This window comes from Oryzias latipes, chromosome 21, assembly GCF_002234675.1.
Source record: "Oryzias latipes chromosome 21, ASM223467v1".
Taxonomy (NCBI): Eukaryota; Metazoa; Chordata; class Actinopteri; order Beloniformes; family Adrianichthyidae; genus Oryzias; species Oryzias latipes.
In genome coordinates, this window is record NC_019879.2 from 30,838,564 (window position 1) to 30,850,490 (window position 11,927).

General features: G+C 48.2%; 2 long non-coding RNA genes across 2 annotated transcripts; both read right to left on the bottom strand.

The window, feature by feature from the left end:
* Positions 1-869: 869 nt before the first annotated feature.
* On the bottom strand, positions 870-1,209 carry LOC110014432. Its single transcript, XR_002872439.1, has 3 exons — positions 1,129-1,209; positions 989-1,093; positions 870-953 (listed from the first exon to the last, which is right to left on the bottom strand). It is a non-coding gene; the product is annotated as an uncharacterized LOC110014432 (long non-coding RNA).
* Positions 1,210-1,406: 197 nt separating this feature from the next.
* Positions 1,407-2,467, bottom strand: LOC111946708. The gene is made up of 3 exons (XR_002872438.1): positions 2,389-2,467; positions 1,619-1,723; positions 1,407-1,478 (listed from the first exon to the last, which is right to left on the bottom strand). It is a non-coding gene; the product is annotated as an uncharacterized LOC111946708 (long non-coding RNA).
* Positions 2,468-11,927: the final 9,460 nt, after the last annotated feature.

The following is an 11,927-nucleotide window of genomic DNA, read 5'->3' on the forward strand; positions in this document are numbered from 1 at the left end:
AGGAGACCCGGCAGGTCCAGAGGAGAACTGGAAGAACCGCCTCCACACTGACTCGGCTCTGAGACTCACTGACGGATCTGTGTTCTGGTCTCTGCACGATGATGAAGATCCGTCTTCTTCACAGCCTCACAACCAGCTGTTGGCGCTCAGGATGAATTATTGTCAGATCACGGCGTCCAACAACACGCTGACACCACCTTTGGGAGTTCCAACGGACGAGGCCGTCATGACCCAAACCCGGTTCATCAGAACCAAACAGGACCACAGAAGTTTCCCGGAGAAGAAGCAGACAGGAGCATCTGTTCAAATCTGTTTTAGCAAAGACTACAGACGTTTCACTATGAATATAATTATGAATTAAACTCACAGCTTTTTATCATTCATACTTTAAATGTTTTTGTCTGGGATTCTGGAAACATTTACGTGGAAAAATCAGCTGGAAGTCAGTTAAACTGCTGAGTCACTTCCTGCCGCAGACGTGTGTTTACAGAGATTACCGTCACAAACCGGAAGCTGCTGACGGTTTGTGCTTCAGGATCACATTTCTGCCTCTTTTTCACGTTTTTAACACACTGACTGAAAAATTAGTTAAAGCCAACATTTTTTTAAAGCAACAAAATTTGAAATGTTTGTGAGTTGAAGTGGAATCTGTCTTCCATCGTGCTGCTCGTATTCAGCGTTTGAGCAGAGGCTGCATGCATGAACGGACGCTCTCCTGATCATTTTCAAGCGTGGACCTTTGTTCCTGCTTCTCCTCTTCATCTCAGTCCCACCAAACTGAGGAACTTCCTCCAGTCACTCATGTTTTGGTTTCAGCAGCTCTGATTTCTAAACAGCAGATGGAACTGTTAAAGGCCGCTCCGCTTCACAGGTGGGGTCTCACCTGCAGGCCGCTGCGTTTCTAAGGTGAGGTCTCACCTGCAGGCCGCTCCCCTTCACAGGTGGGGTCTCACCTGCAGGCCTCTGCGTTTCTACGGTGGGGTCTCACCTGCAGGCCGCTCCCCTTCACAGGTGGGGTCTCACCTGCAGGCCGCTGCGTTTCTAAGGTGAGGTCTCACCTGCAGGCCGCTCCCCTTCACAGGTGGGGTCTCACCTGCAGGCCTCTGCGTTTCTACGGTGGGGTCTCACCTGCAGGCCGCTCCCCTTCACAGGTGGGGTCTCACCTGCAGGCCGCTGCGTTTCTAAGGTGAGGTCTCACCTGCAGGCCGCTCCCCTTCACAGGTGGGGTCTCACCTGCAGGCCTCTGCGTTTCTACGGTGGGGTCTCACCTGCAGGCCGCTCCCCTTCACAGGTGGGGTCTCACCTGCAGGCCGCTCCCCTTCACAGGTGGGGTCTCACCTGCAGGCCGCTGCGTTTCTAAGGTGGGGTCTCACCTGCAGGCCGCTCCCCTTCACAGGTGGGATCTCACCTGCAGGCTGCTGCGTTTCTAAGGTGGGATCTCACCTGCAGGCCGCTCCCCTTCACAGGTGGGGTCTCACCTGCAGGCCGCTCCCCTTCACAGGTGGGATCTCACCTGCAGGCTGCTGCGTTTCTAAGGTGAGGTCTCACCTGCAGGCCGCTCCCCTTCACAGGTGGGATCTCACCTGCAGGCTGCTGCGTTTCTAAGGTGGGATCTCACCTGCAGGCCGCTGCGTTTCTAAGGTGAGGTCTCACCTGCAGGCTGCTGCGTTTCTAAGGTGAGGTCTCACCTGCAGGCCGCTCCCCTTCACAGGTGGGGTCTCACCTGCAGGCCGCTGCGTTTCTAAGGTGGGGTCTCACCTGCAGGCCGCTCCCCTTCACAGGTGGGATCTCACCTGCAGGCCGCTGCGTTTCTAAGGTGGGGTCTCACCTGCAGGCCGCTCCGCTTCACAGGTGGGGTCTCACCTGCAGGCCGCTGCGTTTCTAAGGTGGGGTCTCACCTGCAGGCCGCTCCGCTTCACAGGTGAGGTCTCACCTGCAGGCCGCTGCGTTTCTAAGGTGGGGTCTCACCTGCAGGCCGCTCCCCTTCACAGGTGGGATCTCACCTGCAGGCCGCTGCGTTTCTAAGGTGGGGTCTCACCTGCAGGCCGCTCCGCTTCACAGGTGGGGTCTCACCTGCAGGCCGCTGCGTTTCTAAGGTGGGGTCTCACCTGCAGGCCGCTCCCCTTCACAGGTGGGATCTCACCTGCAGGCCGCTGCGTTTCTAAGGTGGGGTCTCACCTGCAGGCCGCTCCGCTTCACAGGTGGGGTCTCACCTGCAGGCCGCTGCGTTTCTAAGGTGGGGTCTCACCTGCAGGCCGCTCCGCTTCACAGGTGAGGTCTCACCTGCAGGCCGCTCCCCTTCACAGGTGAGGTCTCACCTGCAGGCCGCTCCCCTTCACAGGTGAGGTCTCACCTGCAGGCCGCTGCGTTTCTAAGGTGGGGTCTCACCTGCAGGCCGCTCCCCTTCAGAGCTTTCCTTCCACCTTCATCCAGGATTTCAGCTGCAGCTGTGTTGCTCTGAACCTTGTTTTTAAAAAAGCAACATTTTCCTAATCGGTTTAAACTCTGATTGGAACGGGTCCATGTGGCCCCGGGGGGGGGGGCATGAGGAAGATGTGATGAAGACGATGCCGTCACAGCTTCTCAGTATTAACTTGACTTGAAGCTGAAGCTTTTTAACTCACGTTTCTTTTAAAATGTTTGATTTTAACCCAGAAGATTGTAGATCTTTTTCTGTCAGAGTTTGGATGTTTGCAGATCTTTTGACAAGAATGTAGAGAAGAAGGTGATCAGAAGGATCAATGAAAGTGCTGGAAAAAGGAAGATTTGGATGTTAAAGTGAGAACTGGAGAAGGTTTGGTTCTGTAGGAGATCCTTCAGCGTGAATGTAGAGAAAAAATGAAACGTTTCCAGACAGTTTGGTTTCTTCAGACCTAAGCGTGTGATGACTGCAGATCTGCATGCGGTTCTTCTGCAGGAACCGGAGATCCTGTTGGAACGTCTGAGACGCTGGCCTCACTGACGTTTCCACAGTAAATGTTCCAGAAACCCAAACCAACCTAGTACTGAACTCCAGACCCGATAAAGCTTCTGGAGCCACAGCAGCTCATGATGTTTCCATGTTGCTCACATGTCACATGTATCTGAAATCCGAACACGCCTGTATTTGTGCGGTTCTGGTGTAGTTGGTCTGAGCAGAACTGCAGGTGTTTCTGTGGTTCTGCAGGGAGATCATCCTCCAGATGTTCCCACTCAAGACCTCAGAGCGGCGCCGTCATCAGATCACGCCGCCTGTGGAGAAGCTCCAGCTGAAGGTACGACCCAAGACGCTGAAAAGTTCTGGTTCTGCTGGTTCTCTGCAGCGATCATGAAGGAACCAACAGAATCATCTTTCTTAGAAAGGTTCTGTATGAAATCTCCTTTTGATAAGTTTATAACGGCTCTGAATGTTTAGATTTACATGTACAACTTTTTCAATAAAAAGTGATTTGTAAGACGTGGCAGGGGGCGTGGTCTTTCCTCCCGCCGCGCGCTCAGCACATCTCGGCTTAATTAAACACGAGTCAGGAGGAACGATTCCCTCATGTCCCCCCCTACCCTGCAAGGTCGCCCGCTGACGCCGTCAACCCAATTTAGTCCATCGCTTAAGCAGCTGATAAGCTGTTCTTTAGTGATAAGAGATCCAGTCGGTCCCTCGTTAATAGAAGACTAATTATCAATTAGGAGAAGCAGATCAGGAACCCTGATTGTGCCGCAAAGTTTCTCTCCACTTTGGAGCCCAAAGCCGCCGCAGCGGACGGCGAAGTTCTCCTTCATGGACGCTCGACCGGTTTGGACTCACAGATGGAAGCTGGGATTTTATCGGGGGGGGGTGTCTGCTGGTCAAACCTGATATTAAAAAGCATCAAAGCACATCAGACTCAGTTTCTGCGGCTTCACTGGACGTCTGGGCCTGGAAGACGTTCCGGATCAGAACCTCACAAAGAGTGAAGCGGAAAGTTCTGTGGGTCACAGCGGCCCTCCTTAGTGTGTGGGTGTGTGCGTGCGTGTGTGTGTGTGTGTGGTGGTGGTGGGGGGGTCTTTAGGAGGACAGCTGCTCAGTCACTAGCCTGATCTCTGGATCCAGAAGACGCCGTCCACCTTAAAGGATCCACACGAGAACCTTCCCATGATGCACTTCCCCTCTCTGGCTTCTGCATTTCCAGATTATTTTCTGATGGTTCTTACAGAGTCTGATTCTGCTGGAGGTGTCCTCCGGGGGGAGGGGGTGTCGTCCAGGAACTCCACATCCTTTAAAATCCAGAGAAATGACATCACACTAACCCCCCCTGAAGGCCCCTCGGAGGTCAGGTGAGCCACGGAGAGCTTTGAGAACCTTTCTGTGTGGTTCCAGAACCAACAACAGCGCAGGTCAACATTGTTCTGCTACGGTGTTGGGGAACCTTCATCTGATCTCTGGGGGGTCATGGAAAAGGTCTTTGCAGCTGAACAACCAAAGCTGGGGAGGTGTTTGTGAAGATAAACAGACAAAACTATCAAATCATTCAGATATCAGGAAGTCTTCTTAAGCCCCGCCCCCTTATGCTTAATTTTATCGATCCTTCACTCTTTCATTGCCTGATCCTCTGCAGGTCTCAGCAGCATCTGGACTTAGGCCTCCACCCCGTGTTTGGTCCCTGAAGAAAGAAATCCTCTGTGATTTTGGAGATCAGGAGGAAAAATCTTTCAAGTTGGATCCTCTAAGGTTAGACCTCTTCAGGTTGGATCCCGTCAGGTTGGATCCCGTCGGGTTGGATCCCAGCGGGTTGGATCCCGGCGGGTTGGATCCCGTCGGGTTGGATCCCGGCGGGTTGGATCCCGTCGGGTTGGATCCCCTTGGGTTGGATCCCGTCGGGTTGGATCCCGTCGGGTTGGATCCTCGTGCTCCTGCAGGTGAAGAGCACAGGTCCACTTCCTCCGTCTGCGGCTGCAGCAGCTGCGCAGACCGGGTTTTGCTGCGGCGGCGCCCGCCTGCTTCAGGATTCTGCTCCTTTGTTCCCTCAGATTTGACAGGCTGACTCTCAGCTTGACGGCGGCGTTGACAGACTGGTGTGTAATTGTTCTGACCTCTCTCCCCGGGCAGGTCTGGCACGCTGTAATTATTAGCGGTTCTTATTAATAGTTCTAATTAGCATTGTAAGCCGCTGTAATTAGGATTCTGCATGCGGCGCTGGCAGCTGGCGGATGAGTGAGCGCGTCTATTGTTCCGTCTCGGGCCTTCCTGGCAGCTGCTTTTTGTTCCTTTGACATCTTATTTCTTTGGATGTACACACTGTATTTGAAGCCTGTCTTTACAAGTATGAGCTCCTCCAAATCGCTCTTCATCACTGTCAGGGAACAGAAGTCTTCATCACGTCCTGCTCGAGCTGACAAGTACCGATCACTTCAGTGGCGTTTGAAACAGACGCACTTCCTGAAGAGTCACACGCAGAGGCTAGCTGGTAAAATCCGCCTCAGCGCTTAGTGTGGCGGCGACTTTGGGACGTTTCTGATCGGAGCCGTTCGAGGTCATGAGAAGATCTGAGTCTGACGGGAGAGAAGAAGGTCAAGACGCCGCACGGACACTAGGAGCCAAGTATGTTGCCATGGAGACGGTAACTGTCATCCAGATGCTGGGATGAAGTGCGGTTGTTTAACATCCATCAGGAGGCGTATGATGTTCAGCTGAACGTCCTCCAATCATGGAGGGCCTAAGGTCATGTGACACGGGTTTGAGAACGAGCTAAAAGGGAACACGCTTTTAGCACACGGCGTCCACACTGGACTGCCTCTACCCAATACCGGCGGCACATGTACCAACAGCTGGAAGAGGCTTATGAGACGTTGAAGTGGAACAAATTTCACAAATCTGGTTCCAGACTTTTTCTCCCACAGCTCCAGTCCGATATTTGAAAGACTTGGTGTCAGAGAATCCAGACACACACCACAACAATTTAGTCTCTTTCATGATCGATTTTCACACAGTTGACAGTTTCGTGAATGAAAATGGACGCCATCCAGACGCCTCTACCAAATCCAGGTCCCTGATTGGTCCACTGGTTTAACCTTTAATGCACGCTCAGTGGCGGCTGTCCGCAGACTCAAACAGTCGCGTAGTGACGCCTGAATGCCGAAATGACATCGACTTGTGTCTGCAGAGTTGAAGTGTTCGCTTTTTCCAGCCCGGTATGAACGTAGCGTCAGTGTGCCCCCCCCCCCCCCCCCCCCCCCCCACACACACAACCTGGTTTCAATTTGACACATGTCTTTGGTGGGATGTCCTTCACCTGTGATGTCACAAAATCTCAGATTGTAAGAAACTGAGCAGGCACGGGGGGGGGGGGGGGGCAGAAGCAGTTTTCTGTGGATGACGTCACACCGACCCGGTCCGGTTCTCTGGGGGGTCCATGAGGAGCTGTTGGTCCGTCCTGGTCACTGCCAACCTCTCACTCTGCTCTTTGGGGGGGCGGGGGGGCACACCGGAGACGTTCTGCGTTGTCTTTTAAACCTGAATGGAGGACTCGCCGTTCAGGACGCGTCCTGCTGTAAACGCAGACATGAGACGGAGACGTTGGTTTCACGGCCTCCAAAACGCTCCAACCCTGAAAACGTCCAACGTTTGAGTCCAGACAGATGAAGGAAGGAGAGAAAAACATCTGTTCCAGTGGATCTGAAAATGACTAAAGATTCAGGACGACTGCTGCTGCTACACGGTTAAAAGAAAATCAATATTAAAAAAATACAATCAAATGTATATATAAAGAAATAGCTAACAAAATAAAAAGCTAACCTAAAACGCACTGAATGTAATTAGGGCCCGAGCACGGAGTGCAAGGACCCTATTGTAATTCGAATGTTTATTATTATTATTATTATTATTATTATTATTATTATTATTATTATTATTCTACCGGAAGAGTCGCCTTTTTGAGGCCTTTAACATACCCCAAAACTCACCAAATTTGGCACACACATCAGGAGTCGCGAAAAATTTCGTATTTTATAGGAGATTGGCATGGGCGCAGAAAAACGGCTTGATAGCGCCACCTACAGTGACTTTTGTCCCGACGCCCCGCATACGCTTTAACGTACAAGCTTGATTTTTACAGGGCATGTTCTTCAGATGGAGACCTACAAAAAAGTCTGAAAGGACCCACCTGTCACTCGCACAGGAAGTCTGATATATTGAGGTCAATATGTCATTTTTGCTTCATTTTGGACATTTGCAGGCCTCGCTCTAGAACGAACTCCTCCTAGAGATTTGTGAATAATGACTCCAAACTTTGGTTTTGTAAACTAAACACATGTCCGATGTTAAATTGCGAAGCTTTTAAGTTTTTACGGTTGTTTGTGACCGTGGCGGCGCGTCGAAAATGGAGGTCATTTTGAAAACACGCCATGAAAAGAAAAATGGCCATTACTCAGCCATGCAAAATCCAATATGATCCAAAGTTGATGTGCATGATTGTAGTCTGACTTTGAACACATCTGCAGTGGAAGAATCTGGAATAGGTGTAGCGCCACCTGCTGGTAAAAGGAAATGACATGTTTTACTTGGAGCATCACTGCTCCAAGTAGGATGAGCCGACACACCTCAAAATGACGTCCACCTGTTGAAAAACCATTGAAGTTTACTCTGATGAAAAACAAATCTTTCAACGCGGGGGTGTGGTCGTGACAGAGCGGCGAAGTTGGGTATCTCGCCATGCACAAATGTTGCTCTCATGTGCACATTCCTTGTCTGATCTCACTGAAATTAAATAGATTTGATGAAACTTCCATTCTGAACCCATGGATATGACAATTTTGGACGAGCTATATATGTTCATAAATGATCATGAAGCATGATCATATAATCAAGCTTCATAGGAAATCAGCCGTTTGTCTCAGGAAGCTGAGATTTCAGAATTAGATGCGTCTTACAAAGCTCCACGTTTGAAAAGCAGCACTATACGTACGAGAAACATTTAACCACCTTAATCACCCTATTGTGCTGAAAGCAAATTTTTGGACATTTTGACTCAAGCAAATATTTTTATCATAACTTCTGTTTAGTTTATCAGCACCAAAATAAAAAATATTTACATTTATAAAATGAACTGGTCAACTCTAGGATTTTATTTATTCAATCTTACATCCTCAAGCTTTTCATCAGTCTCCCCTGCTGCAGGAGTGGAGTTAGCCCCCCCCCCCCGGCTGTGTGCTCACATGTAAATTAGCCAGGAGTGGCAGACAGAAAGTAGAACAGTTAGAAAGCCTAGTTCAACACTAAAATACAGCAATTTCCTTTGTTTTGTTTGTCTTTTATACATCCTTAGCACTAATCATTGCTTTTTTATTCATCCAAAATACAATTAACTTTATATTTTATCTTTTTTTTTTTTTTACAAACAAAATATATGAATGTGCTCCAAAACAAAACCCAGCCTCAGTACACTCCTACAGATGTAACATCAGACAGTAAATGTCTCTTTTATGCTTTTTTAATCAATGCTGCAACTTCTTTTCATTTCCTTTCAATACATCCAAAGAAATTAAACTACAACGACAACAAACACAACATATAGCAAATGTCTCTAAGAAGATTGTGTATATACATTATGTACCACCTTTAAACACCAAATAAATAACAAATCTTTCTAATACAATCACAAAAAATGGAACACAAAATGTAAAACCCAAATTAGAAATTGCAATTTTAAAAAGATAAATTTTTCAGCAGCTTTTCAAAATCAATCACTTATTTTACTCTTCTGTGGATGAAACAAAGAAGTCCAGAGCAATGTAGCCACTTCTCCAAAGTCTCTCTCACCTTCAGTTTTACACAAAGTCTGTGAAAATCCACCATACATTGGTCACATGTATTCAGAGACCTGCTAAAAGTCCACAATTGTAAAAGCTCTTATATAGACAACTGTTTGTTTGCTTGGAGCTCTAAATATAAAAAAATGCTTTTCTATCACCTAGACACAGATGGAGAACCATATCAACTGGATTAGTAACAGGGAAACATGTTTAGGTTTAAACTTACATCAATAGACAACATGAAGCTGTTCATCACATTTTTGACCTAAACATGTAAACACATCCTTGGCTCTACGGTTAGGAAATGGTACTTGGGAATCTCTTCATACCAGGAGCCAGCCTGAACATTGGAACATCACCACAGTGCCCATCCAGACTGGGACAGCAACGGGGTCCACTTCACAGCCGTGAGGCTGCTGTGTTTAACTCCAGCTGTCCCAGCAAGGGAGACAACTGCAGCAACATCCACTGACCAAGCTGGCAAGCCCTGGCAGAAAAGATCCCCACAAGAAAAACACTGGCTCAGGCAGGCTGGTCAATAAAAAAATATAGTTTTACCAATGTCTTGCAGCTCGCAGATCAAGTGGTTTAGTTTTCCAGTAATGTCAGTCAAGAATACAAGTTCAGATTCACCATATTCAGCAGATATCTCCACCAATAGCACCTTAAAAATCCTGTTCTGTTTTGCTTTGCAGCTGAGGTTTTTTATGATTTTCCCAATAGGAGTCATTATATGTCCAGAGCCAATCACTTCTGCACATAAGGCCTACTGGTGAAAGAAGCAGCAGTAATGCAGACATTTTGGAAAGTCTGGGTCAGCTTTACAGTGAGTGATGAAACCTGTTTGTCGGTCAATCATAGCAGGAGCCCCGTCTGCAGGTATGGCTACCAGCTTTTCTAATGGTACCTTTTTCTGCACAAAAACTCCTTCACCGTGTTATACATTTCAACTCCTCTTGTAGTTGTCTGTTAGGGCAGATGTGTCAGGAGTTCTTCTCTTGTGGAAACCAAAAGCTATGCTGTACTGTTGCCGTCCACAGACTCATCACACTGGACGTTAAACCACATGCACTTTGTAAGATCCCGGTCCAGCTAATTGGCCAAGTTATCAGACATAGCTGACACTCATCTAGACATTGTAGTGAAAATTGAATGAGTTCTATTGTTCTCATCCTTAGGGACAGTGATAGCAATTATCATCATTGCTTGTTTCTTAATCTGATAAAAACCTTCTTCTACTTGATGAGAAAATGAGCAGGTCTAATCGAGGCTTAGATTTAAGAATTTTTTTCATGCTATATGCAAAAGTCTTTGTCCTTTAAGGCAACAGATTATAGTCCCCCCCCCCCCCCCCCCCCACAGGCTGCTGTCATATTAACATTAGCTTGGAGCTCCAGAATGGACAAGAAAAAACGACGAGAATGGCTCGAGCAGGGCGTTGCTCACGGGGCGGTCGCTCGTGCCAGGCGGTGGCACGTGCTCGGGCCCGCTAAATGCTACTTGTAGCTTTAATTGGAAATTGTGTTTTTGGTGTTTTTAACTTTTTCTGATGAAGAGAACGGACATAAAAAACTTAAGCTTAAAACTGCATTTCTGAGTTTTTCTATCTTCAAATTGTTGTGAACCAGCTGAAAAAATGACGTTTGAAGCTGATCCTATGTGTGACTTCGAATATACGCTGGGGGGGCCACAGTCTCCCTGGAGCTGGAATCCGGATCCAAACTATCCAGACTATAGCGCTCGCCATTTCTGCTGCACTGCTAACGTTGGGTTGGGGGGGAGAGGGGCTGTAAGCTAGCGGGAGAGAGTGTAAACAAACATGATGGGAAGGCCATCATGTTTCATGTTTCTGCTCTGCAGAAACTATGTCCTAGAAAATGACAGATTATTTGATTTCAAAACGACATCATCAGAATGGGAACTCTTTGAAAACGGGTCAGAAGATCAAAGTGGGACAGAACTCCCACAGCGGGTTTAAACCCGTCAATAAAAGCCTTTTTCTGGGTGCATCTCAGACTCCAGAAGCTTCAGTTCTTCAGTGTTGGTCTGATGGAGGAAATCTTCTCCCCTAAAGAAAAACTTTCAAAGTTGTGTTTGATGAAACCACAAGAGAAAAACAGGAACTTTCATCACATTCACAAAGTCTAGGACTTTCCCTGATGCTCCATCTTTATTTAAATACAGTCAGGCACGGGGGTGGAGGGTTAATGATGTGAACTATGAACTTTTTCTGAAAGGTTCCTCTTTACTGACTTTTCCTGTAAATGTTCTGCAGGCTTTTCCTGTAATAACTTTATAAAAGTCTGCATGAATCTGCAGGACGGATGTTTTCCATCAGCAGAGCTCAGAACAAACACAGGACCGTCTGTCAGAGAGGATGGATGTTCACGCTGACGGAAACAGTCGGGCTGTTTACTCTGGACCGGAGTCGTGAGGAGAAGCAGATCCGTTCTGATGTTTATCGTCACAGAACCGACGTTTTCTTCTTACCACTGATGTTTTCTCTGATGAGCATCAATCAAATCGAGTCTTTCCAGCTCTGAACTGCAGAGGATGGAGCAGAAATGTCATCGTTAGAGGAGAACCAGGAACCGGAACCGGACTGCTTTGGTTCTGTGGGTCGAAGCGGGTTCCGTGGACACTGTTCCATCCGTGCTGCAGGACTTTGGACGCCTGCATATGACGTGTGGGTCACTCGCCATACGGACGGTCATCGAGTCCACTTCACGGCACAAAGATCTTCAGGCGGTTCCCCTCAGACCTTAAAATCCTGAACCTTCGTTCCTACTGCAGACGGTCCGAGTCCGAGTCCGTGAAGTCCCCCCAAAGCATTCAGCGCTTGTTGAGAGTTTAATGGACTAAAGTCAGTTTCATGGATCAGAAGAACTGGAACTAATTGAAACCCTTTTCCAGCCGCCGGGAGCTCTGAGCCTTCGGACCAAATCCTCCCTGAAGGGACCGACGACAGGCTCTGCTAATCCTCCCAAATGACATCTGCCCCTTTTCCAGGGGGGTCCAAGTCAGCAGAGTCTGTGAAGAAACAGTTTCTGTCCTTCACGCCTCCAGAGGCCCATCAGAACCACATTTAGAGTCCTTCTTTTTCTGGTTTGGAAACACTCCGACATGGCTTGTCTTTGGAGTCCTTCTGTCTCAGAACTTCTGGG